Source organism: Sturnira hondurensis, unplaced genomic scaffold (assembly GCF_014824575.4).
Source record: "Sturnira hondurensis isolate 20B ecotype Veracruz unplaced genomic scaffold, ASM1482457v3 Scaffold0003801, whole genome shotgun sequence".
Lineage (NCBI taxonomy): Eukaryota > Metazoa > Chordata > Mammalia > Chiroptera > Phyllostomidae > Sturnira > Sturnira hondurensis.
In genome coordinates this window covers 6,589,918-6,614,111 of record NW_028076432.1, presented here as the reverse complement: position 1 = coordinate 6,614,111, position 24,194 = coordinate 6,589,918, and the positions used below count along the sequence as shown (strand labels likewise).

The window sequence follows — 24,194 nt, the reverse complement described above, 5'->3', positions numbered from 1 at the left end:
GGAACTAAGGCTTAGGGTAAATTACATAAAAGTGCCCAAGTTTCCACAGTCAGTAAGTGTCTGATCCCACAGCAACAAGTGCAGGTGATTGATGCTGAAGCTGTGGCCATGACCCACTATGTGACACTGCCCTCGTATCTGAGCGCTCATCTGACACGGGTTGTCTTGTAACTTTATAATTTGACATTATGTTGTAGAGATCTTTTCGTGTCAATGAATTACAAAATATCATTACCATTTTGTTAGCTTTATAGTATTTCATTGCACGGTATCCTAACATTTATTTCATCAATCTCCTACATTTAGATTATTTCCGGTTTTTCCTATTATAAGTAAGACTGCAATATACATTGCTGTACCTTTATTTATTTGCTAGTTCCCCTGGATTATTTCCAAAGAATAAATTCCTGGGAGTAGAACTGCTAGTCAAAGAGTATACATATTTTAAGGATTTTCAATAAATTTTGATAAATTTCCCATGAAAAGTCATAGTCACTTACACAAGAATAACTTTTATAGGAAGGCGCTCAGTTTCTCCAGATAAGTGTATGTGGGAATTTCTTCTTAATTTATTTGATTACTCTTCAGTGTAAATGCTTTTGAATGTTAATTGGCCATTTGTATTTTTTTTGGTGAATCCTCTGTTCATATTCATTGCCTATTTTTCTATTAGAATGTTTGCTTATTTCATCAGAGTATAATAGCTCATTTTACAATAAAATTATCAACCCTTTAATTGTCATATTGTTGCATTATTTTTCTCTAATTTCTTGCTATTTACCTTATAATTTTGTTTTTTTAAGTTTAAAAGACATTTGAGTCCTGGATGAGTAGCTCAGTTGGTTAGAGCACTGTCCAGACGCACCAAACTTGTGGGTTTGATCCCTGGTCAGGGCACATACAAGAGTCAACCAGTGAATGCATAAATAAGTGGAACAACAAATCGATGTTCCTCTTTCTCTCTCCCCTTCTCTCTCTAAAAAATAAAAAAGAATAAAAAATTTAAAAAATAAAAGACAGTTGATATATTGATGTTATTTCACTTTTAATATACTGCAATAATATAATTATCATTCAATTTTTTCATTTTATGGATAATTTAATTGTAAAATTCTCATATTTTTTGCTTAATATTCTGTTGGGGAAAAAACCTGGTATTTAACTTGATTAATAGACTAGTTTTTTGAGCCATTTTTAGTTTGTAGATCGATTTAGCTGAAAGCTTGCACACACTCCCTCACCCCTATCCCAACCCATTTCCCCTATTATGTATTACCCTGCATCATAGTGGTACATTTGTTACAATTGATATGCCAGTATTGATATCTTACCACTAGCTTAAGTTCATAATTTACTTTAGGGGTCTCTCTTTGTGTTGCACATTTTATGGGCTTTGACAAAAGGACAACGGCATGTATGAACAATTATAGTATCATAAAGAATAGTTTCGCTGGCCTAAAAACCTTACACATCTGTACTCATACAGATGTATACCTCCCTGTACTTATACATCTCTCCCTTCCCTGTAACACGTAGCAACTACTGATTTCTTTATTATCTCTGAAGTTTTGTGTTTTCCAGAATGTTATTTAGTTGGAATCATGCATACGTGGCCATTTCAGATTGGTTTTCCTCACTTAGCAATGTGTACTTAAGATTCCTCCGTGTCTTTTTTGTGGCTCGATAGCCCATCTGTTTTTATTGCTGAGTAGTAAATATTCCACTGTCTTGATGTAGCACAGTTTATTTAGCTGATCACCTACTGAAGGGCATTTTGTTTTGCTCCTAAGTTTTCACAATTATGAACAAAGAAACTTTCATAAATATTCACGCGTAGGTTTTGTGTAGATATGAGTTTTCAGCTCATTTGAATAGATATCAGGGAGTGTGAGTGCTGAATCTTACGGTAACAGCGTGTTTAATTTTGCAAGATTTACCTTATTTTGATTAGAGTTTTTATGGTCAATATTTTTCTGTTTCATAAACCAGTTAGCCTAACATTATCAAAAGTGATCTCTTGATAGAAATACTCTTTTGGTTCACGGAAGATGAAATCTAAACAATGAGGATAGGTTGATGGAAAATCTGGAGAAGCCAAGTCAATAAAGGATTCCCCTTTTCTATTACACTTCCCACAAAAGCCAGTAAAGTTGTGGATAACCAACCAACCTGAGGTAGCTGGGACGTGAGACTTTTCATGCTGTAACTGAGACATTTGGTCACCGGGCAACTCATACCAGCAATGTAGTTCTAGACGATATATCAGATTTGGGGGGGTCCAGCTTTTTTTTGTTTGGTTTTGCTGTTTGGGTTTTTTGTTTTTGTTTTTTTTAGAAGTAATGTTGACATATAGTGCAGTGAACAATCCTTACGTGTAAAATTGGATGTTTAGGTTGGGGCTTCAGCTTTTGCTTTGGAAATTTTATTAGAGAAATCAGGCAATTATAAGATATTACAGTTGTCTGTGATTTGGTTCTTTGATTTCCTTGTGTTTATGTTTTGGTCTTACATTTACTGGTGATATGTATTTGGAGACATTCTGATGTCTCTCTTAACTGACTGGATCTTTGTATGACAACAGAGACTTCTTTTTCCTTGAAATGAATTCTCTTGGTTGACCAACTCCTCCTGGTTTTCCCGAGACTTTCCCAGTTTAAGCCCTGAAAGCCCTGCCTCTGTGGAAACCCCTCTGTCTTGGGTCACTTTCTCTTGGGCAATGCTCTTGACTTTCTGCTGACAGGATTTTGACCAATGCAGTGACATGCGTTTAAGGGAACTTTATCTGGTGGTGGACAGCAGGAGGACTGGAATAGAATAAATTTCAAATCAGGGAAACCCATCTGCACACAAGGCAATAAAGACTCAATCCACTTTGAAAATGGAAAGGAAAGGGGAAAGATTTAGAGAACAACCTCTAGAATACTGGCTTTTGTCATTATGGATAACTGCTTTTTTGAAGTTCAATAGTAACTCCTTTACCACGATTTTAGCAGCCTCTTTTTATAATTCCCCATATTTCACTCCTCTAATTCATTTCACCTCATTAAAAAAAAAAAAAAAAAAAAAAAACCAAAAACACTTCTCCCACATATGTCCTTGCAGCATCCTTCAGCATCTTTTGACCACCTTCAACATTACTAGTCTTCCTTTACTGACAATTTTTTTGTCCTGTTCACAGTGCTCCTCTTGCCTGTCTCCCCTTCTCTGTCCTAAACTTGTGCATCCTAGACAAATTCAGCACACACATAGAATACCAAACCCATGCAGAGTTCCCAGTTCTGGAACCTCCTGACACCAATGCCCTTTGCCATCGGCCTCCTTAACCTACTGGAGTCCTTCCTGGGGACCTTGATGTTGCTCACAACAGCTTCAACCCCTACACCGTGTCAACTGTTAAACTCCTCTACTCAGTCCCTCTCCATCCCAGCCTTTCTACTCCTTGGCCTTTGCCATTATCTCATTGAGATCTCCATCCCCTTCATCCTCCCACTTCTCACCAGTCTGTCAGTCTCCCGGATTTAAGATGCTCTTTATGTAGCATATAGACAATTCAATGATCTAGACAGGTTAAATAGCTATGCCTTTTCTAAAAATATAGACAAATTGGTCAATTTAACCTTTCTTTCAGTGTCTTAAAAAAAAAAACCTTTTCAGGGTTTTGCAAGTCTTAAGGGGGTCCTTATGAAGACCACTATTGTACTTAAGATCTCAGAAGTACTGGTTAATTAGAAGGAGTTTTGGTTGAGAAAATACCAAGTATACTAGGTTTTATAATACTTACCTTTGCCATTAATTACTGAGAATAAAAGAAAAGAGAGAAGAGACAGCATTACATCAGAAGCCTAAATCTTCTAAAGAACTTTTGAAAAATGTTATTATGCCGCTGTTTGCAAAAATGGCTTCCTTTCCTGGAAAAGAGAGGAAGGAGGCGGATGGTAATTAGAGTTACTTGAAATTAAGCTGAGTATGCAGCAGTGAGTGAAAGGCCATAGAAAGATGTTTGAGGCATGACTGTCGTACTAGTTTCCTGTGGCTACTACAAAAAATTACAACAATCTGGGTGGTTTAAAAGAACCACCCAGAGAGAGGTTTATCTGCCGCTGCCCTGGTGGCCTGGAGCCTGAAATCAATACCACTGGGATAATATCAAAGTGTCAGCAAGGCCACTGTCCCTCGGGAGAAGGTTCTATGGGAGAATCTGTTTCACGCCTTTTCCAGTGTCTGCTGGCTTCCAGCATTCCTGAGCTGTGGCTGTGCGGCTCTAACCCACATGGCCAGCATCTTCCAATCTCTCTGTTCTATCTAGCTTCGCATCACATTCTCTCTCGTCAAATCTCCCTTTGCCTCTCTGTTTGAGGACACTTGTGATTGTATTTTGCTTTATTAAAAATATACTTTATTGATATGGTATTACAGTTGTTCCATTTTTTTCTCCCATTTATTCCCCTCTGCCCTGTACCCTGTTCCCACCCATCATTCCCCGACCTTAGTTCATGTCCATGGGTCATACATATAAGTTCTTTGGCTTCTCCATTTCCCATATTATTCTTAGCCTCCCTCTATTTCATACCTACCATTTTTGCTTCTTATTCCCTGTATCTTTCCCCCATTCTCCCACCTCCCTCTCCCTGCTGATAAGCCTCTGTGTGATCTCTATTTCTGTGAATCTGTTGTTGTCCTAGTTCTTTGCTTAGTTCATTTTTTGTTTCGTTTTGTTTTTTTAGGTTCAGTTGTTGATAACTGAGTTTGTCGTCATTTTATTGTTCGAATTTTTGATCTACTTCTTTTTCTTAGATAAGTCCCTTTAACAGTTCATATAATAAGGGCTTGGTGATGATGAACTCCTTGAATTTGACCTTATCTGGGAAGCACTTTATCTGCCCTTCCATTCTAAATGATAGCTTTGCTGGATAGAGTAATCTTGGATGTAGGTCCTCGCCTTTCACGATTTGGAATACTTCTTACCAGCCCCTTCTTGCCTGTAAGGTTTTTTTGAGAAATCAACTGACAGTCTGATGGGAACTCCTTTGTAGGTAACTGTCTCCTTTTCTCTTTCTGCTTTTAAGATTCTCTCCTTCATTTTATTCTTGGGTAATTAATTATGATGTTCCTTGTTGTGTGCTTCCTTGGGTCCAAGTTCTTTGGAATTCTTTGAGATTCTTAAACTTCCTGAAAGTCTGTTTCTTTTGCCAGATTAGGCAAGTTCTCCATTATTTTTTCAGATATGTTTTCAATTTCTTGCTCTTCCTGTTCTCCTTCTGGCACCCCTATGATTTGGATGTTAGAACGTTCATAATTGTCCTGGAGGCTCCTAATCCTCTCCTCATTTTTTTGAATTCTTGTTTCTTCATTCGGTTCTATTGAATGTTTATTTCTTCCTTTTGCTCCGAACTGTTGATTTGAATCTTGATTTCCTTACCTGTTGATTCCCTGTATATTTTCCTTTGTTTCACATTTCATGGCCTTCACTTTCCCTCTATTTTGTGACCATACTAAACCATTTCTGTGAGCATCTTGATTACCAGTGTTTTGAACTCTGCATCTTATAGGTGGCTATCTCTTCATTGTTTAGTTGTATTTTTTCTGGATCTTTTTTCATTTGAGCCATATATATATATGTTTTTTGTCTCGGCATACCTATTCTGTAGTAAGGGGTGGAGCCTTAGTTATTCGCCAGGGCAGGGCAACCCACATCGAAGCATTGTGACACTGTGCGTCAGGGAGGGGTCTGAGAGGGAACAATACCGCTGGGCCAGCTTTCAGTCACTTCCCTTGCTACCCACAAGCAAATTAGGCCCTTTTGGTGATGATTCCAAGGTGGGTGATTCCCAGGTATTGTGTTCGTTTTAGGAACCTGTGGGTCTCTCCAATGAACTGTCCTGCGAGGCTGGGAGTTTCTCCTGCTGTATCAACCCCCACAGGTTTTTTCAGTCAAAGGTTTTGAGGCTTTATTTCCTCAGGCTGGAACCCTGGGTTGCGTGGTCTGTCTCACTCCCCAGTTGTTCCTTCCAGTTTATCTGCACACAAATGTGGGCAACTGGTCCACTGGCCACCTCCTTTCCTGCCTTGGTCCTCCAGCTGCCACTTTGCTGTGAGTCCGCTCCACCTCTGCTGCCTGTCTCCGCTCCTCCTACCAGTATGGATGAATGTGTCTTCTTCAACTCCTTGGTTGTCAGCCTTCCATACAATTTGATTTTTCTGGCAGTTCTGGTTATTTTTTGTTTAAATTTGTTGTTGTCCTTCTTTTGGTTGTGCAAGGAGGCAAAGTGTATCTACCTAGGCCTCCATACTGGCCAGGCTGTGGTTGCATTTTGGACCCACCCTGATCATCCAGCATAATCTGCCGGTCTCAAGATCCTTAGCTGAATCACAACTGCAAAGCTCCTATTTCCAAACAAGGTAACATTTTCAGGTTCTGGGGATATTTGGGGGCCATTATTCAGCATAGTGCAGCTGCTATCACTGGGAAGGGATGGAAATTCTGTGAAGCACTGAAGAAGGGGTAGGGGAAGATCTTCTCAGGGCACCAGCCCTAAAGTCAGTTCCATTTCTGGGTGGGGGGTGGCAGGGAAGAAATCATGATAACCAGGGTCGGTACACTGGATCAGTGAGAAAAAAAAGACAACTGCTAAGGGAATTGAAGTATAGATTTGGATTTCCTGTCAGTCAGGAGTTTGAGTGTTTGACATGTAGATTCGATTTCAGAAATGTTAAGTTGCTGAACATGCACCTGAGAATGACATAACTAGAAGTGGAGCCCATAGCTGAGCTCCAAGGCTAGAGCCAGAAGCTCAAATGAATCAGGACACTGGTAGAGGCTGTAGACAGAAAGATTCCTATTTTTTTCACCAGACATGAGCGAGCTGGAGGGCATTCAAAAGAAAAGGACTTTGGCAGCACAGAAAATATTTAGGGGAATTTTAGGAAATTTAAAATCTATCTGCTCATTTAATGCTAGTTATTGATTATATTCTACTGATTAAGTTTGTAATAACCTTGTTTTAAATGGCCCTGTGCTATTCTCAGGAGTGTGGGAGAGGAAGTATGCTGATGGGGTGATCACCTCTAATAGATGACTAGTGGGTAGAGGACCTTTTTGGAAGAGAACACCAAAAATAAGTGTTCCGTGTGCACACCCTTCTGCTGGCTGAGTCTGTCATTCTGATTAGTTTGAGGGATTTCAGGAATGGGGGAAGGAAGGGAAAAAGAGAGGGAGAGAAATGTCAGTTGGTTGCCTCTTGCAAGTCCCAACCCGGACCTGGCCCAAAATCCAGGCATGTGCCCTGACCTGGAATGGAACAGTGACCTTTCACTTTTCTGGACAGGTGCCCTACCCACTGAGCCACACAGGACAGGGTGGGGGTGGGGGCAGTGTATTTTTCTCCAAGCAGATAGAGCATTTCGGAGGGTTTGAGTAAAGGGGTATGAAATGTTGGGTGTGGGTGGGGACAGTTATTTCAGGCGCCTCTCCCCACCAAAAGCAACCAGTGGAAGATCGAGCTCTCGTAGCAAAGGTCTTCAGAGATGACTGAACTGGACTTTCCCAGCCACATACAGGAGAGGCCACAGAAGGAGGAGTGGTGGAAACACTGTGGGTGACCTCCAGGCATTTGCCTGTGCTTGCCACCACGGCACTAGGCATTTCCTCCAGAGAGAGGCCCTGCTTAGGGAGGGAGGGAGCACCGTGGGCTGTGCTTTTGCTGCCCTCGAGGGGCTCAACTGTTTCCTGAGTAAAATAGAAAAAGATTCGATGACTAAGTGAAGTGGAGACAGGGCTGTGCTGAAACAGTGATGGGCCCTGTGGCGGGACTTTCCAGCAAAGAAGTTGAGAGTGGGGAGCTGATAGCTCTTGGAGGGTTGAGATGAGGAGAGCACACAAAACCCAGAGCTTTGGGGTGGCTTATAAAGTCCATGGGATATTAGATGCCAGAGAAAGGACAAGGAAGAACCTCTGCTTTACCAATCTCTCTCTTCCTTTATCAATCCATTTTTGCATCCTTATTTGCATTGTATGTCAACACTAAAGACTTTCTTTTTTTTAATATATATTTTATTTATTTATCTTTAGAGGGGAAGGGAAGGAGATAGGGAGAGAAACATCAATGTATGGTTGCCTCTGCCGAGGACACACAATGTATCGTGTGTCCCCTGCCGGGAACCGGCCCGCAACCCAGGCATGTGCCCTGACTGGAAATCGAGCCTCGATCCTCTGGTTCGCAGGCCCGTGCTCAATCCACTGAGCTACACCAGCCAGGGCACACTAAATACTTTCAATGAGAAAATACATTTGATTATACTTTGGTAACTTCACAGACACAATAATAATAGTAATAAAGAATAACATTTATGGAGAATTACTATGCATAATGATCTAAGCACTTTACATACATTATCTTATTTATTCCTCACAACGATTTTGTGACAAATTTTATTATTCCCATTTTACTGATGAGAAAATCAAGGCTTAGGAAAATCAGGTTTAAGGACCTTGCTCAAGGACATATAAATTGGTAAATGATACAGTCAGAATTTGAACTCTTCTAGCTCCTGAGTCCAAATTATTATTGCTATACTGTTTTCAACCTTATCACATAAGAGTAAATATAGATAAAACACAGACACCATCAGAAATAAGATTTGATTAAAAACAACAGTAAGGACAACTCTGTGCAAAGGATGAGTACAAAACAATGCAAAGTCACTGTAAGGAAGCAAAATGGTACCCATTCTACAATCAGAAATCCCAGCCCCCACCCAGGTCCCTTCCTCCCAGGCAGTCCTCTCTCATCCATGAAATACCCAAAAGCTGGAGTGCCCATCTCTTTTCTTCATTTCACAGACTTGGCTCCCTTTCCCTGCTGTGGCTCCCAGGGATGCTCTCGGACTGCGGGGTGTGGCACGGACCAGTTGCGTTCAGGCCTCCCGTCTTCAGCCACACTGTCCTGCTTGCTGAGGCTGCTTGCCCGGAAGTAGTGGGGAGGACTGAGCAGGCCGAGCCAAGACTTCTGGTCTCCCAAATGGGCTAATCCTGCTCTTCGGCTTTTACAGTCTTCCTGTAGTTAAATTTTTATTAGGTCCATTTACTCAGTTTCTTAAAGAACTTTGTCAAGGAACTTGTGTGGCCTTCCCAACCGCCTGAGTTAGGGAACATTTGAGTTGCGCTGAATATCTGACTGAAGAGATTATCTGTTCATGAATGTTCCGCTGCTGTCCTGGGACTGAGCAGGAATATCTGATGCCTTTCCAGTCCTGAGTAGAATGCCTCTATCTGGATCATTCCCTAGAGGTAAGACCTTCCTGGGCTTTCTAACGTGTCCTGCTGCGAACTCCCCAAGATAGGGAGTTAGTTATCTGTATGATTTCACGCATACAGAAACCTTGCACTTGTGTCTAACGTGCTCCTGGATAGCAAATGGAGCCTAGAGACGAGCTTAAAGGGCAGTCTCTGAGGAAGAGGGGTCCAGAGAAATTGCTCCACATGCACTCCAGCATTTTGAATCCGTCCGAATTGCCAGAACCAGTTAGGGACCTCGGCCCAGCCAGTGCTGCCTTCCTATCCTGTACAGAACAGGGTGTGCGTATCACACAATCCTCTCATTCCTGAGATGGTTACAGGATAGTTTCTCTTCCCATCCTCCTCCATTCCCGTATCTGCTTATGATATTTGTGAACTGCCTCAATACGTTTCTGAAGACTTTTGGCCTAGTTTTAGCATAACCTAACAATCTGGGAATTTAATCTTGAATTTGATCCTGATTTACTTTCTGTTGTCAATTTAGTATTCTTATCCAGGGTAGTTGTTTGGATTGGCCAAACTAACCATTCATTGCCAACACTCTAGGTCATGCTGTTTAGAAGCAATAGATTAAAGAAATGGCCAAAAAATAATCAATCAAGCAAGAGGAGTCCAAAAGAAAAATCCATACTGAGTTATCAAGCTGAATCATTTGCATTAATAAAACTATAAACTTTTACATCATTTTGTGCTCAGAGACTCCATAAACTGTATTTCCAAGAACAGCAGATTTGTGGTGAAAAGTTGGTTAAGTTACTGCAGTCATCTTCAGGGCAATCTATTACTTTTGAGATTTTGTTTATTCCTTTTTAGAGAGAGGGGAAGGAAGGGAGAGAGAGAGGGAGAAAAACATTGATGCGTGAGACTCATCAACAGGTTGCCTCTCGCACGCCCCCAACCAGAGACCTGGCCTGCAACCCAGGCATGTGCCCTGCGCAGGAATCGAACCAGAGGCCTTTTGCTTTTCAAGATGACTCCCAACCCACTGAGCCAATCTATTAGTTTAAAATGAACATGTAGATGTGTGCCATGTGGGCTATTTGTTGAAAGGTCACTTTTTAGTCATTCGGATGTAGTCTTGCCCATGGATTCATTACATGTTTTAGTAACCACCCGCTTAGCCATATGAAGGCAAACCGAAGAGGTAGCGCGATGTGAGGGACAGGGCCTGGACTTCGGAGGAGCACAAAGCTCTGTTTACATTCTGGTGCTTCACCCATTAGGCACATGACCTGGACCTTGTCCCTTCCAGTGTCAGTTTTCTTATCTGTAAAAAGAATGGTGAGGCCCTGGCTGGTATAGCTCAGTGGATTGAGCACGGGCCTGCGAACCAGATGATCGCGGTTCGATTCCCAGTCAGGGCACATGCCTGGGTTGCAGACCAGTTCCCAGCAGGGGACTCATGAGAGGCAACCATACACTGATATTTCTCTCCTGTCCTTCTCTTCCCCTCTAAAGATAAATAAATAAAATCTTAAAAAAAGAAAAAGAGAATGATGGGAAGGGGAAGATTATTTTTTAGATTAATGTGAAGACTAAAAATTATATGATATTGTATAGTCAGATATGTAAATATATTTTATAGAAAGAATATGGTTGGTATTAAGTGCAAACTTCCTTTCCCTAATATTAACTTATAAATATATATATTTAAAAACCAAGAAATTAATATATTTCTCTTTGAAAATAAATCTATAAGTAGAAGCCCTGATATATAACAGAAACTCAATATATTCTTGTCAAGTACCATATTTTTAGGACTAAAAGACACACCAGACCATAAGATGCACCAAGGTTTTAGAGGAGAAAAAAATTTCAAGCAAATAAAATATTTATGTGGTAAAATATTTAATGACCTGTGACCCCGCTCCACTGCCCCCCTCCCCACAGCAAGCCAGGAAAGCTACATTCAGATTATAAGACGCACCCCATTTCCTCCCAAATTGGGGGGGGGGTGCGTCTTATAATCTGAAAAATATGGTACATGGACAAATTGGGGATATTTCTAAACAGGGCCACAATACAGACAAAGAAGAAGTAAGCACTTTCTTTTTTTTAAAGTTAATCTTCATTGTGGTAATCACTTTCATGCTTTGCAAGTGGAATTGATAGGCGAGCTTGCTCCCAAGTATTTCCCATCTCACTTGGCTTGAAAATCTCATTGTTAAGATCATGACACGGAGACGATCATTCATTCATTCATCACCATGAATTGAGAAACCTACTGTGTACAAGTTGTGGGGTTACAAACTAAGTCACATGTCTTTCTCCTGGAAGGATTTGTAATTTGTAGAAGAAACTAATAATAAAAACAAAATAGTTACTATACTATATGTTACTACATGATTGTCCATTGATGGACAAGATTAAGGGCATTTCCCCCAGAAATTCATAGTAAGTATAAATATTATTCATAAGTGAGTCTTCTAACATTTTTCTACTCGTACACAGGTGGCAAACACAAGGCCCATGGGCCAAATCCCGCCCTCCACCTTGTTTTATCTGGCCCAGCACCTTGTTTCCACCTGGCAGCGCTGAGCTCCTTGCCCCTAGTTAGGGAGTAGGCACACTTATACAGTCCTAAAATTACATTCGGTGCTTTGAAGGCAACTGTGAGGCCTATGTGGCCCCCGGTGAAAATGAGTTTGACACCCTGCACTAATGTATTAATAATAATTATACTGATAAATTCAAAGACCTTAAGTTTAGAATTTATATTTTTCCTTTTCTTAGAATGCTCTTTTTTTCCCCATGAAAACTACTCATTCTTTTTTAAAATTTATTTATTTATTTATTTTTAGAGAGGGGAAAAGAGGGAGAAAGAGAGGGAGAGAAACAACGTGTGGTTGCCTCTTGAGCTCCCCCTACAGGGGATCTGGCCCGCAACCCAGGCATGTGCCCTGATTGGGATTTGAGCTGGTTACCCTTTAATTTGCAGGCCAGCACTCAGTCCACTGAGTCACACCAGCCAGGGCAGACTCCGTAGTGTTAAGGGCTCAGTCCCAGGAGACTCCTCACTTCGGATATCAGACACAAGTATGAGATCATCTGTACTTCTTACCAACCAGCTGTAAATCAGGGATTCCCATTACCTTCTCCTCAGGTTCAATAACTTGCTAGGACAGCTCCCAGAACCCAGGAAGTCAATTATGTTTACTGGTTATTGTAAAGGATACAAATGAACAGCCAGGTGAAGAGGTACATAGTACAAAGTCTGAAAGGGTCCTGAGTGCAGGAGCCTCTGTCTTCATGGAATGAGACTATGCCACCCTCCCAGACCTTCAGCGTGTTCACCATCCTGCAAGATATCCAAACCCACAATTTAGCGGTGTTTATGGAGGGCTCATTACACAGGTGCAATTAAATAAATCACTGGCTGCTGGTGGTGGAACTCAATCTTCAGCCTCCCTCCCCTGTCTGGAGGTTGCAGGGCAGGGGTGGTGGTGGGGGGGGCAGGGCAGGGGGGAAGTGGGGAGCCACAACTCCCATCCTGAAGTTACCTACAGGGCCACCAGTCATCTTATTAGTATACAAAAGACACTCATCACTCCAAGGGCTCTAGGAGCCAGGAACCCAGAACAAAAACCAAACACTAATTTTTTAAAAGATATTTTATTTGTTCATTTTTAGAGAGAGGGTAAAGGAGGGAGAAAGAGAGGGAGAGAAATATCAATGTGTGGTTGCCTCTCACACACCCGAAACCAGGAACCTGGTCTGCAACCCAGGCATGTGCCCTGACTCCTGAGGGAGTTTCTTTTCTTCATGCCCTGACTGGGAATCAGACTGGTGACCTTTTGGTTCGCAGGCCAATGCTCAATCTACCAAGTCACACTAGCCGGGGCCAAACACTTACTTGTTATGATACCACAAGGCTTATCTTTGCAGAAAAATAATGTTGCTTTCTGTTCTCTGCTGATGTTAAATATAAAAATTTATCCTGAAATCCTAGGCAGGAAGTTCATATAAATAACTGAAATCATTATATGGGTTTCAATGCCTGTTGACACAACCTATGATGCACATACCTGCAAGGTGTATCTGATGCCTGGGCTGGGAAAAATGTAATCTGGGAGGCTCTGCAGCTCTTAGCATTTTGTATTTCCTCCTTTGCTTTTTATATTACATGGACTTGTCTCACGATGGCACCATTGTGACATGTGTACAAGCTGGTCACACCCTGTTCAAGTGATATTTATTTAGAAAGCCTTCTCTCCTTGGGGACTGCGCCAAACTGTACATTTCCCCCAGTTTTGGAATGGCAGGCAAACAGGGAAGCTTCTCCCCAGCTTCTGCTTTGCCTTCATGACTTGTAGCCACCCAGCTCCGTTATGACTGGCAACTCACACACTTCCACATGAGATTTGTGAGCAGCTTCGTGTTGTTTCAACTCATGGTTTACAATCATCTCAGCCACTGCTTCCGGGTTCCTGTTGTTATAGTGATTTATACCACACGATGGCCAAATTTGTTGTGTTATATTGTCCTTATATTTTACTTAGTTCTTCCTGAGGGAGTTTCTTTTTTTAATGCATGTGATTTAAATTTGCATATGATTTAATGCATATGATTTAAATTTGCATGCCTGGGACATTGTTGAAAAAAGAGGTTAGTGTTACGTTTGAATGGCTGGTTAGATGATCTGATTCCAGCTGACATTTATTAAAAAACAAACAAAAGAGTGAGTTCTCATGGGTTTGTATGAAATTAATTTTCCTGTGGCATTATATTCACATAACATATGAATAGACTAAACAAAAGCATTCTTGCACTTACCAATTAGCAGCAAGTGCATTCCATTCACCAAATATTTCTTGAGGATTTAGTCTGGTCCTGATGGGTGCTGGGGAGGGCTCATAGGACAGAGCAAGATGCTGTGTGCCTAGAATTAAGAAGAGAATGAGAGTCCCTGTCACTCTTCTGCTTAAAATCTTTGGAGGGCTTCAGGTCCAAACTAGTTCAGAATATTCTTCTGCCACTGAGAAACCTGGCTTAAGGAGCCCAGAAAGGGGAAAGGAGGATCTCAGAGGTCATACCTCTGCCCCTGGCCGGTGTGGCTCAGTGGATTGAGTGCGGGACTGTGAACTGAAAGGCCGCTGGTTGGATTCCCAGTCACAGGACATACATACCTGGGTTGCAGGCCAGGTCCGCAGTTGGGGGCGTACAAGAGGCAACCAATTGATATATCTTTTGCATATCGATGTTTCTCTCGCTCTCCTTTTCCCTCTTCCCCCCTTTCTCTAAAAATAAATAAATAAAATCTTAGAAAAAGAAATTACACCTCTGGCCCTCTGTTTCAGCCTCTTTGCTTTGTCCTGTGGTTTATGTTTCATATTCATTATTTCTGATTTTTCCTCTTAACTTTGAATAAATCTTGGATTTTTCCCGGGGCCTTCATGTTCAGATAATCTTAGTTCCATTCCCTACACCTTACGGGGGAGTCTCACCTTATCTATAACCAGACCCAGCTTCTGGAACTATATCCCGGAACGGCCTACTGTATTCCACTGGGAGAGGTCAGGCATGTGCCATAGCTTTGAAGCTAAAATGCCTTAGCTTAGCACACAAGCCCCTTTTAGATCTGACACCTGTCATGTTTTCCAGCTTCATCCGCCATCCTTCAACTTGTATGGTATGCCTCAGTCGTATCAAATTTCTTGAGCAGTTCCTAGAGCTTGTAACTTTTTCCCGTCTTGGTGTCTTTGCACGTGGCATGTTTCTTTTTCACAAAGCCCTCGTTTCACCTCAATTTCCTACCTGTCTCCTTTGACCCTCAAAGATATTCCAGGGGTCCTTTCGCTCATGGAATCCCAGTGCGATGTTGACACTTCTGTGCCATAGCATTTATTGCACTGTAGCAATTGCTTTACCTCTCTGCCTCCCACATGCTTCCAGGGTTTGAAAGAGGCTACCTTGTCTTACTAGCCTTTCTCCCCATCTCTAGCTCATCACAGGCACTCATTAGGCAACTATGGAATAAATCAGTGAATGAATGAATGAATAAGTCAATTTGTTGCCTCACATCCATTCATATCCCTTTGGGAGGTAGGTGTAGTATGAATAGTAAATAAGCAATAATACTACAGTCTAGCATGAGAGATAAAAGGTAAAGAGGTCATCAATAGAAAAATGCTGCATATTCCTTTTTTCTTAGATATAAACAAGAGTCTAATAAGTGCCATTTGCTGAATTAAGATATATCCAAATGTTACGAAACCCAATGGTCAATTAAGTCAAAAATAAAATTCATCACTGACTTAACAATGATTGAATGTCCATTATGTGCAAGCAGATCACACTTAAATTATAAGAGTGTCATGATTTAGTGAGGGAGCATATACAAAAATAATCCTGAGATAGAGCAAACTATGATAATCATATTAGAAACTCAAACAATATTCTATGGGATTATGAGGGAAAAAAGATGAATTCTGGTTAGAATTAATCAAGTCAACAATTTTGGGATGTGTACAAGCTATGAAACTCAAGGACAACCAGTTAATTCATCTTGAACAGAATAAGTAGTGGATTGAGTAATATCTATAACTCGTCAGCTGGGTATTTTGCTCTGGCGTGGCCTTAAATGCTGAGTGATAAGGAAGTGGGAAAGTAGAAGAAGGAAGTGTGACCGAGCTTTAAGGGAAGTAATTGATTCTTGAGAAAGAAAGAAGTGGGAACTAGAGGGAGGAGAAAGAGGGGCAAAGATTATTTTGATTGTAGGTGTAGCATTTTCTTGAGTCTTCAGTTCCAAGAATAGGGAAAGAAAGATAAAAAAGAGAAGCAACCGTGGAACCAAAGAAAAAGTTGGCATCAAAATAAGGAGAAAACAGAAAAGATGCAGAAACCTGTTTACACAGGAGTTATGCTGTATTACCACTGGTTATACAATGCTGATACCAGAAACATTTTAGGGATGACACTGATAAAGGGTGGAGCAGGCATGGTTGCAGACAGAAGGAGTCTGAAGAAAAATTTTTGTCATCATGGTTGTTGCTAGAACTACTCACAAATATTCCCACTCTCAGTTAATGCAAATAGGAGTATTGCACTTGCCACCTCTTTCAAAGACTGATGTGGCTCTGTGGTTTTCTTTGGCCAATAAAATGTACATTGAAATGAGAAACAGATGGAGTAAATAAGAACTAATTTTAGGCCACCAAGATTCTGAGTGCAAGTATAAGTATACACTTATATATCTACTTATACAACCAGAAATGAAAAGACTGCTAACGTTCACGCAGATATATATATATTTGTGAGACAAGTCAAAGGAACACTCTAAGAGATGGAAATAATACAATGAAAGCTAACTTGGAACCTGGGACTTGGAAAAGACTTATTATTCCTTTTTTCTTCTAATAATTTATCCACGTAGCTTTCTCTTTGCAATATTCTCCTTCATACACAGTATCTACTTTTATGGTTTCAACTACTGCCTTAGTGTGAGTTATTAAAAACCCTACATATCTGCTCTTGACAATCATATTCTCATTTCTAACAGAGACATAATCATCTTAGAGGACTTCCAGTAAAACTATTCAGGCATGTTCATGTCTAAAAATGAGTCTACCAAATTCCCCAGCAGACCAACTATCCCCCCCAAAAATACCTTCCATCTTTGGGGGGTAAACTTAGATGGGTTCCTCTTTTTTCACCTCTTTATTCAACCACTTCTTCAAAAATGCCTCTTAGATTTTCTACTTCCTCTTCATTCACACTTCACCTACCCTTTCCCAGATTACCTAACTCACTCCCGGACACAGTCACAATCTCATCTCCCTTCCAACATATTCTCCCTCCTGTCCATCCTGCCCGCAGTTCCCAGACCACTCTTCCCTCTGCAAGGATCCTCTACTGCCCAGCGTCCTTGCAGCCAGCATCCCTGTAACCTGCCCATCTGATTGCCCCCCACTGCTTCCCAGCTGCTGTGTGCAGTAAGTGTGTTTGCTGTGCTATAAACCGCTCTACTCATTCCTATCTCTCCACTGGCTGATGATTTTTACCTCCAACTCAGCAAGTGTTCTCAATCTTTTCAATTAAAAATCCCATCCATCTTTAAGGCTCATTTTTAATTCATTTTTTCCCTAGAAAATGTAGCCAACAAACATCATCCAAATAAGATCTCTCCCTTTCTCCCTCAATGCAGTACTTAGTCACAGAATTCTAAGTTCTACTAGAAATCATATATAGATTTCTATATATGATGTCTAACAATCCTCCAATTTTATGGTTGAAGTTCAGAGACCTGGTGGGTCCGTCAACCAGTTAGTGACTGACTGCTAGAACGAGAACTTGATTTTAGTTTTCTTCTCACTATGTCTTATTTTTTGCATTTTGTTTAATGTTTATAAATCGTGCATTCCTGTTTGGGTTACAAGTAGCTTCGGAACAATGAGTTCCATCCATATTAGGTGACAAGCCTTTATGTTTAGGCGTCTCTGGTGAGGTTCCGATGAAAGAAAAATGCAGAGCCAAGCCATTAAACCAATACATTTTGGAACAACTGGGAATCAGCCAGGGACACAAATAGAACATTAGAGAAAAAGTAAGGTAGTACTATAAGGTCAGAAGCTTAGAAGACTAAAATCAGGAAAATTTAGAGAGATTCTAAAGTCCCAATGCTTTGAATTACAGATGATCAGAGAGAATTGGATCAAGTGACAGGGGCCGTACTCAACCACTAGAATAGAGGGAATAAGGAGAAAGAGAGAAAAAACCAGAAATCTCCACCAATCTCCTCTCTCTGCCTAGAGAAGGTGACCCTAAACAAGGGTCATGAGAAAGCTTGATTTTTACTGATGGAAGGTTTGCCTAGCGAGAGAGAGGCTGAGCAGGGAGGGCAGAACTGCTCAGCCCCTCAAAGCAGTAGAAATCATTCGTGGGCCTCGCGGGCCACCCCAGCTTTGCTTCTATCCTGGGAGCTCCCGCTGCAGGCTCCCGAGGGCTTCTGTGCCAGATCCCATCCTTCCTGAATACCAAGGCCTGTGGCTCTTTATCCCATCCCGGCTGCAGGACAAGCAAATCAGTCTACCAGACTTGTCCAACCTGTGCCGACTTTTTTGGTCTTATGAACATAAACAACTTAGCAGGGAGTATACAAAATTTTGAACACTTATCCCACTTCTCCATCCCAATTTTATTTCCCACTGCATCCCTCACAGCCACACAGGCAGCCAGCATTTCTTACATCAATATACACTTTCCTGCCTCCATGCCTTCACCTATGCTGTTTCCTCTGCCTACGGCGCTCTTCCTGTTCTCCTGCCACACCGTATCTGACCTACAGAATCTTAGCTACATTTGGAGGCCTAACTGACATGTTCTTGCTTCGGTTAAGTATTCTAACATCCACTTATCAGAACAGAGCAAATCGTTCCTTTCTCTGGAGTCTCATAGCCAGTTCTTTGTGTCTTTTTGTAGCTCTTTAGCAATTCTATTTTATAGTATGGTATAGTTTTATATCTTCGCCATGTTATATTTAAGCTCTTTGAGAACATAAACTGTGGCTTGTTTTTTTTTAGATTAGGAACTATGTTTTAATTATCATTGTACCCTCATAGTACCCAGGCCATTGTGTTGGGCATGATAAAATTGAATAAATACGTTGAGCTAAGTCTTAAATTGGTGTCATTTGTTTTATTCTCTATTCTTTTTAAGATTTTTTATTCATTTATCTTTAGAGGGGAAGGGAAGGAGAGCGGGAGAGAAATACCAATGTGTGGTTGCCTCTCGTGTGTCCTGCGCTGGGAACTGGCTGCAACCCAGGCATGTGCCCTGCCTGGGAATTGAACCACGATCGTGTGGTTTGCAGGCCCGCGCTCAATCCACTGAGCTACACCAGGAAGGGTATTCTCTATTTTTTAAAAAATAGATTTTACTTTTTTGAGCAGTTTTAGATTTACAGAAAAATTGAGTGGAAAGTACAGAGAGTTCCTCTCACCTACCACCTGGCCTCTCCTGCTACTCACATTCTGCACCAGAGTGGTACGTTTATGAGGTCATAAGCCTATGTTGATATATCATTATCACTCAAGTCCATAGTTTATATTGGGATTTATTAGGATTTTTTTATATTAGGATTTATTATATTAGGATATATTAGGATTTATTATATTAGGATTTATTCTTGGTGTTATACATTCTGTGAGTTTTGACAAATACATGTGACATGTGTTCACAATTATAATTTCACCACTTAAAACCCTCTATAAGAGCCCTGGCTGGTGTAGCTCAGTGGATTGAGCGCGGGCCTGTGAACCAGACAATCATGGTTCGATTCCCAGTCGGGGCACATTCCTGGATTGCAGGCCAGTTTCCGGCAGGGGCCAGTTCCCAGCAGGGGATGTACAAGAAGCAACCATACATTGATGTTTCTCTTCCTTTCTCCTTCCCTTCCCCTCTAAAGATAAATAAATAAATTATATAAAAAAAGAAAATCCTCTATGATCTGCCTATTCATTCTTTTCTCCCCACTCACCCCTGGCAACCACCGATCTTTTTACAGTCTCCATAGTTTTGTCTTTTGCAGAATGTCATATTTGAGATCACGTAGTATATAGCCTTTTTACCTATGCATTTAAGTTTCTCCCATGTCTTTTCATGGCTTGAGAGTGCATTTCTTTTTAGCACCAAATAATATGCCATTGTCAGAATGTACCATAGTTTATCTGTTTACTTACTGAGAGAGATCTTAGTTGCTTCCAAGTTTTGCCATTATGAATAAAGCTGTTTTAAACATCAGTGTGCAAGTTTTTGTGTAGAATGAATTTTCAATTGGTAAGAGCACGTTTATTTTTGTAAGAAATCGCCAAATTGCCTTCCCAAGTGACTATGGCACTTAGCATTCCCACCAGCAACGGACGAGCCTTCTTGCTGCTCCACATTCTTGCCAGCATTTCATGTTGTCAGTGTTTTGGGTCCTTGCCATTCTCGTAGGTAGTGGTATTTCACTGTTTGTTTTTATATATCTTTTTTTAAATTCAAATACCTTTCTGATCACTCATTGTCTAAGAACAAGTAATAAACCAAAAAGAAATAGATGTTAAAGATTGATCTTCAAACATTATAGCCAATGATGCCACATTTGCCTATGATCTTGCCCACATAAAACCACACCCACACCTCAGCGGCCACCCCACCATTCAGCCGAGCTTCCTTAATTGTGAGCTCTTTGAAGCTACTAGTTTGAGCACTATTGGCTATTTTTTTTCAAGCTCTGAATAGCTGTTGGGATCGCAGCAGGAGTTGGAGGAATCAGCTCAACCTTAGCATCGTGCCGAAACGTGGCCAGTCCAGGTTTTGAGTAAGTCACAGCAGCGTTTACCAGCACCGCGGCTTTCTCTGTGAGGTTATGCACCCACTGGGCCATGGTTGCAGGGTGTAATTAAAATACAATTAAAAAGATTTATTGTATTTTATTTATTTATTTTTAGAGAGAGGGGAAGGGAGGAAGAAACAGAGGGAGCGGAACAGCAATGTGTGAGAGAAACATTAAATCAGTTGCCCTTCACCGGCACCCAACCCGGGACCTGGCCCACAACCCAGGTGTGTGCCCTGACTGGTTCAGAGGCCAGTGCTCAACCCACTGAGCCACAGCAGCCAGGGCTCACTGTTGTTTTAATTTACAATCTCCTCGTGACATATAAGGTGGGTTGTCTTTTCATATGCTTACTTGCCACTTAGATATCTTCTTTGGTGAGGTTTTATTTTCTATTTTTTACATAATAAAAACAATGCACTCCAATGGTTCAAACAATGCACAGATTTACAAAGTATAAAAAGTCAATGTTCTCTGTCCCTCAATCTCATATCCCCAAAGTAATCACTGTTCACATTTTCTGTCTTTCTTCAAGACATTTTTCCGTGCATTTACATTCCTATTATATGTAGGGTCTGGCCAAAGTAGCGCCATTGAGTGTGGTTGGTGAGGTACGTGAATGTCTCATACGAGATGGACAGCAACTTGAACATTTCACCTAAAATGTCATATGGCATGCCTGAGTGTGATATTGTCATGTTATAGAATTACATGTTTATGACTTTGTGATAAAACATTTGGTATAGACTATCAGCTCATAAAAAAAGGCATTATTTGTGCTGGACCCTGCATGAATCTATGTTTGTATGTAAATATAAACAAATATATACATAAATATATATATTTACACAACCATACCATTTTCCCCCACAGAGTCCTTAATAATTGTAATGGAGACTGGAGAGAGAATTTACTTTTTTCCAGCCTTTACAGAAGAGGCAGGCAAAAGATAAGCAAGTTGGGAGTAGCTGGTAGGTGAGCAAGGTACCGGGCTCTGCTACCAAATGCTCACCATACTACCGGCTAAAGACTAAAAATAAAATGAGAAATAAGGTAGTTTTAATTTTAACATGTTATCAGTTGAAAAAAGACATGTGAATAAACAATTTTATTCCAATAAGCATTTTTTTTTTACTTTGAGAGTACGTTTATTAAAGCTGGTGGCAGTGAAACAAGGTAGGACTTGGGATACAAAAGGCGACAGGAGAGCCTGGGCAGGGCTGCTTTGGCTCACTGAGGAGTCAGAGAAAAGGGGTCCTTGGGGAGAAGTTCAGGGGATCAGCCCCAGATGAGCCACTGCTGCCCACTGCTCCCCTGGTGACAAGTCTCGCAGGGACCCTGAAGTGTTTAGGAGATGCACTCCTGAGAGGGAAGAAAGGCGTGGGCATGGTGCCAGGAGGGAGAGCACACTTCAGTGGACATTTTTATTGCACAGATTGGTACAATAAAAAAGTAAAATGGGTACAAAACTATGTAGAGGAGATATTAGAGACCCAAAGGCGAGAACGGTTGGTTCCAACTAAAGTGAGGAGAGATGGGGGGAGGCTAGCTCTAGGTGACACTTCATTCAGGAAACAACATTTAAGCAGTCCTCACGAAGGCGTGTGGGGGATCCCTGGGTACTCAGAGGGTGAAGCGCCATCCAGGCAAAGGGACCAGGGCACAGAGACACAAGCCACTGGGTGTGTTCCAGGAACTGCAAGTGGTTCGTTATGACAGAAGAGGAAGTTTGGCAGTGGGTGGTGGCGAGGGAGGCCCGACAACAGGGAGACTGGGGATTTATGCCGGGGCCAAGTCCCAGAGGGCCTCCTGTGTCCACAACGAGGAGTGTGGAAACTCTTGTGACCCCAACAGCTCCCTGAGATTGTGTCAACACAAAGTGGGAGGTATGTGAAAACAGTTTTAAAGACATGCCCCCCGCTGGGTTGGATTTCCCTCTTTCACCTGGATGCAGCCACACCCCAGCTCCTGAGTGGCCTGCACATGTGCCAGCCCTACTGAGTACTGGCTGCATCTAAAATACGCCACTAGCTTCTAAGGGAAGTTACTGCACTGTTCTGGGCCTCAGTTTCTTCCCCTATAAAATAGTATTTCCTGTGTGGGGCAAAACTTTACTTTTTATTTCCAAATGTTTTCACATGTGTAATTCATGAGTATTGGTCTGGTTTAATTAAATGAAAAACAACAACAAACACACAGAGACTTTGAATCAGGCAGCTCTGTGTTTGAATCCTGGCTCCCCGTATGTTGGTAGAATAACTATGTGACAACTCTCTGAACCTTGGTTTTCTCGTGTATAAAATAGGGAAAATGCACCTACCACTGTTTGGTGTGTAGTTAGTACCCAATAAGTACCAGTATTTTTACATTCTTTAAAAAAATGTATATCTACCCTGTAAGATAAGTGAACCAGGTCTAATGTTACCCTAAAGCTGAAGATAGAGAGGCTTACAGGTATTGGTGGTTTGCCAAAAGAGCAGCCAGCCAGGTGAATGAAGGAACTGGGCTCAAAGCCAAGTCATGACTCTAAAGTTAGCACTCTTTCCATTAAGCCGTGCAGCGTCTCTTCTCCAAGTGAAAGGGTGGGTTTTGGATCTCTGTGATGCCTGTCAAGTGGATGACTTCATGAATGCCTTCGATAGCCCCACGTCCTCCTCAAATCTGTGCTCAAGGGGCACACAGGCTCAAATGGCTTCATGTGTAATAATAGTTCCTGAGTGTGTGACAAGGATGCTCTAGCTCTCAGTCTGGCTTTAGCTTGACTGCAACCTGCAGGGACAAGGAGCACATGCTGACTCTGTGGTCAAGGTCCAGTTATCCCAGTGACCTAAAGGCTGCAGTACAAGGTGCAAAGGGAAGGGTGGGACTTCCCATGTTATGGGCAACATGATGCAGCTTTCTGCAAAGCTTGCAGTAACTTAGATTTTGGGAAAAAGACAGTCACTCTTAAGAAGTAATAAAAAGATGGGATCATGACATAGAAAGTGATGACTTTTACCAGGAGGAAGTAGAAAGAAAAAAAGGAGGAAGTGGCTAGAGCAAAGAAAGACAAGAGGAAATTTGGCAGAACAGGGTCAGTTTTGTTAATGATGCACTTTTATTTAAATAAGCAGATGGAATATTTTTAGACTGGTACTGCAGGAAGATCAGAATGGAAGGAATGTGTTACAGAAATATTCTGAGAATAGAATTAGCATGTGTCCTCCTAAGAGTTATTTCCCTATTTAACCTCCATAAATGCTAATCTACAGGTACAAACCCTGTGCTAGGCATTAGGGACACGGACATGAATGATTAGATCCTGATCTTAAAGAATGGTCAGTACAGCAGAATGAACAGACAATTTCAGTAAAGGCTTCTGCCTTCTGTGCACTGGTTGCTAAAGGGGACAGAGGGGGCAGTTCTTATATCATATTAGAGGAAATGGCCAAGAAGTATTTACAATGATAAATACAGATGCTTTATTTGTGAGCACTCAACATCTGCCAGGCAGTCTGCTAAGTGTTTTATGTGCATCATGTCATTTGATTCTCACAATAATGTATGTAATATTTTATTATTTCTTTCTTTAGAAAGAAAACTGAA

The 24,194-nt window shown here is 41.3% G+C and overlaps 1 pseudogene; it reads right to left on the bottom strand.

Moving 5' to 3' along the window:
* Positions 1 to 20,302: 20,302 nt before the first annotated feature.
* On the bottom strand, positions 20,303 to 20,660 carry LOC118984795 (ATP synthase subunit g, mitochondrial-like; annotated as a pseudogene).
* Positions 20,661 to 24,194: the final 3,534 nt, after the last annotated feature.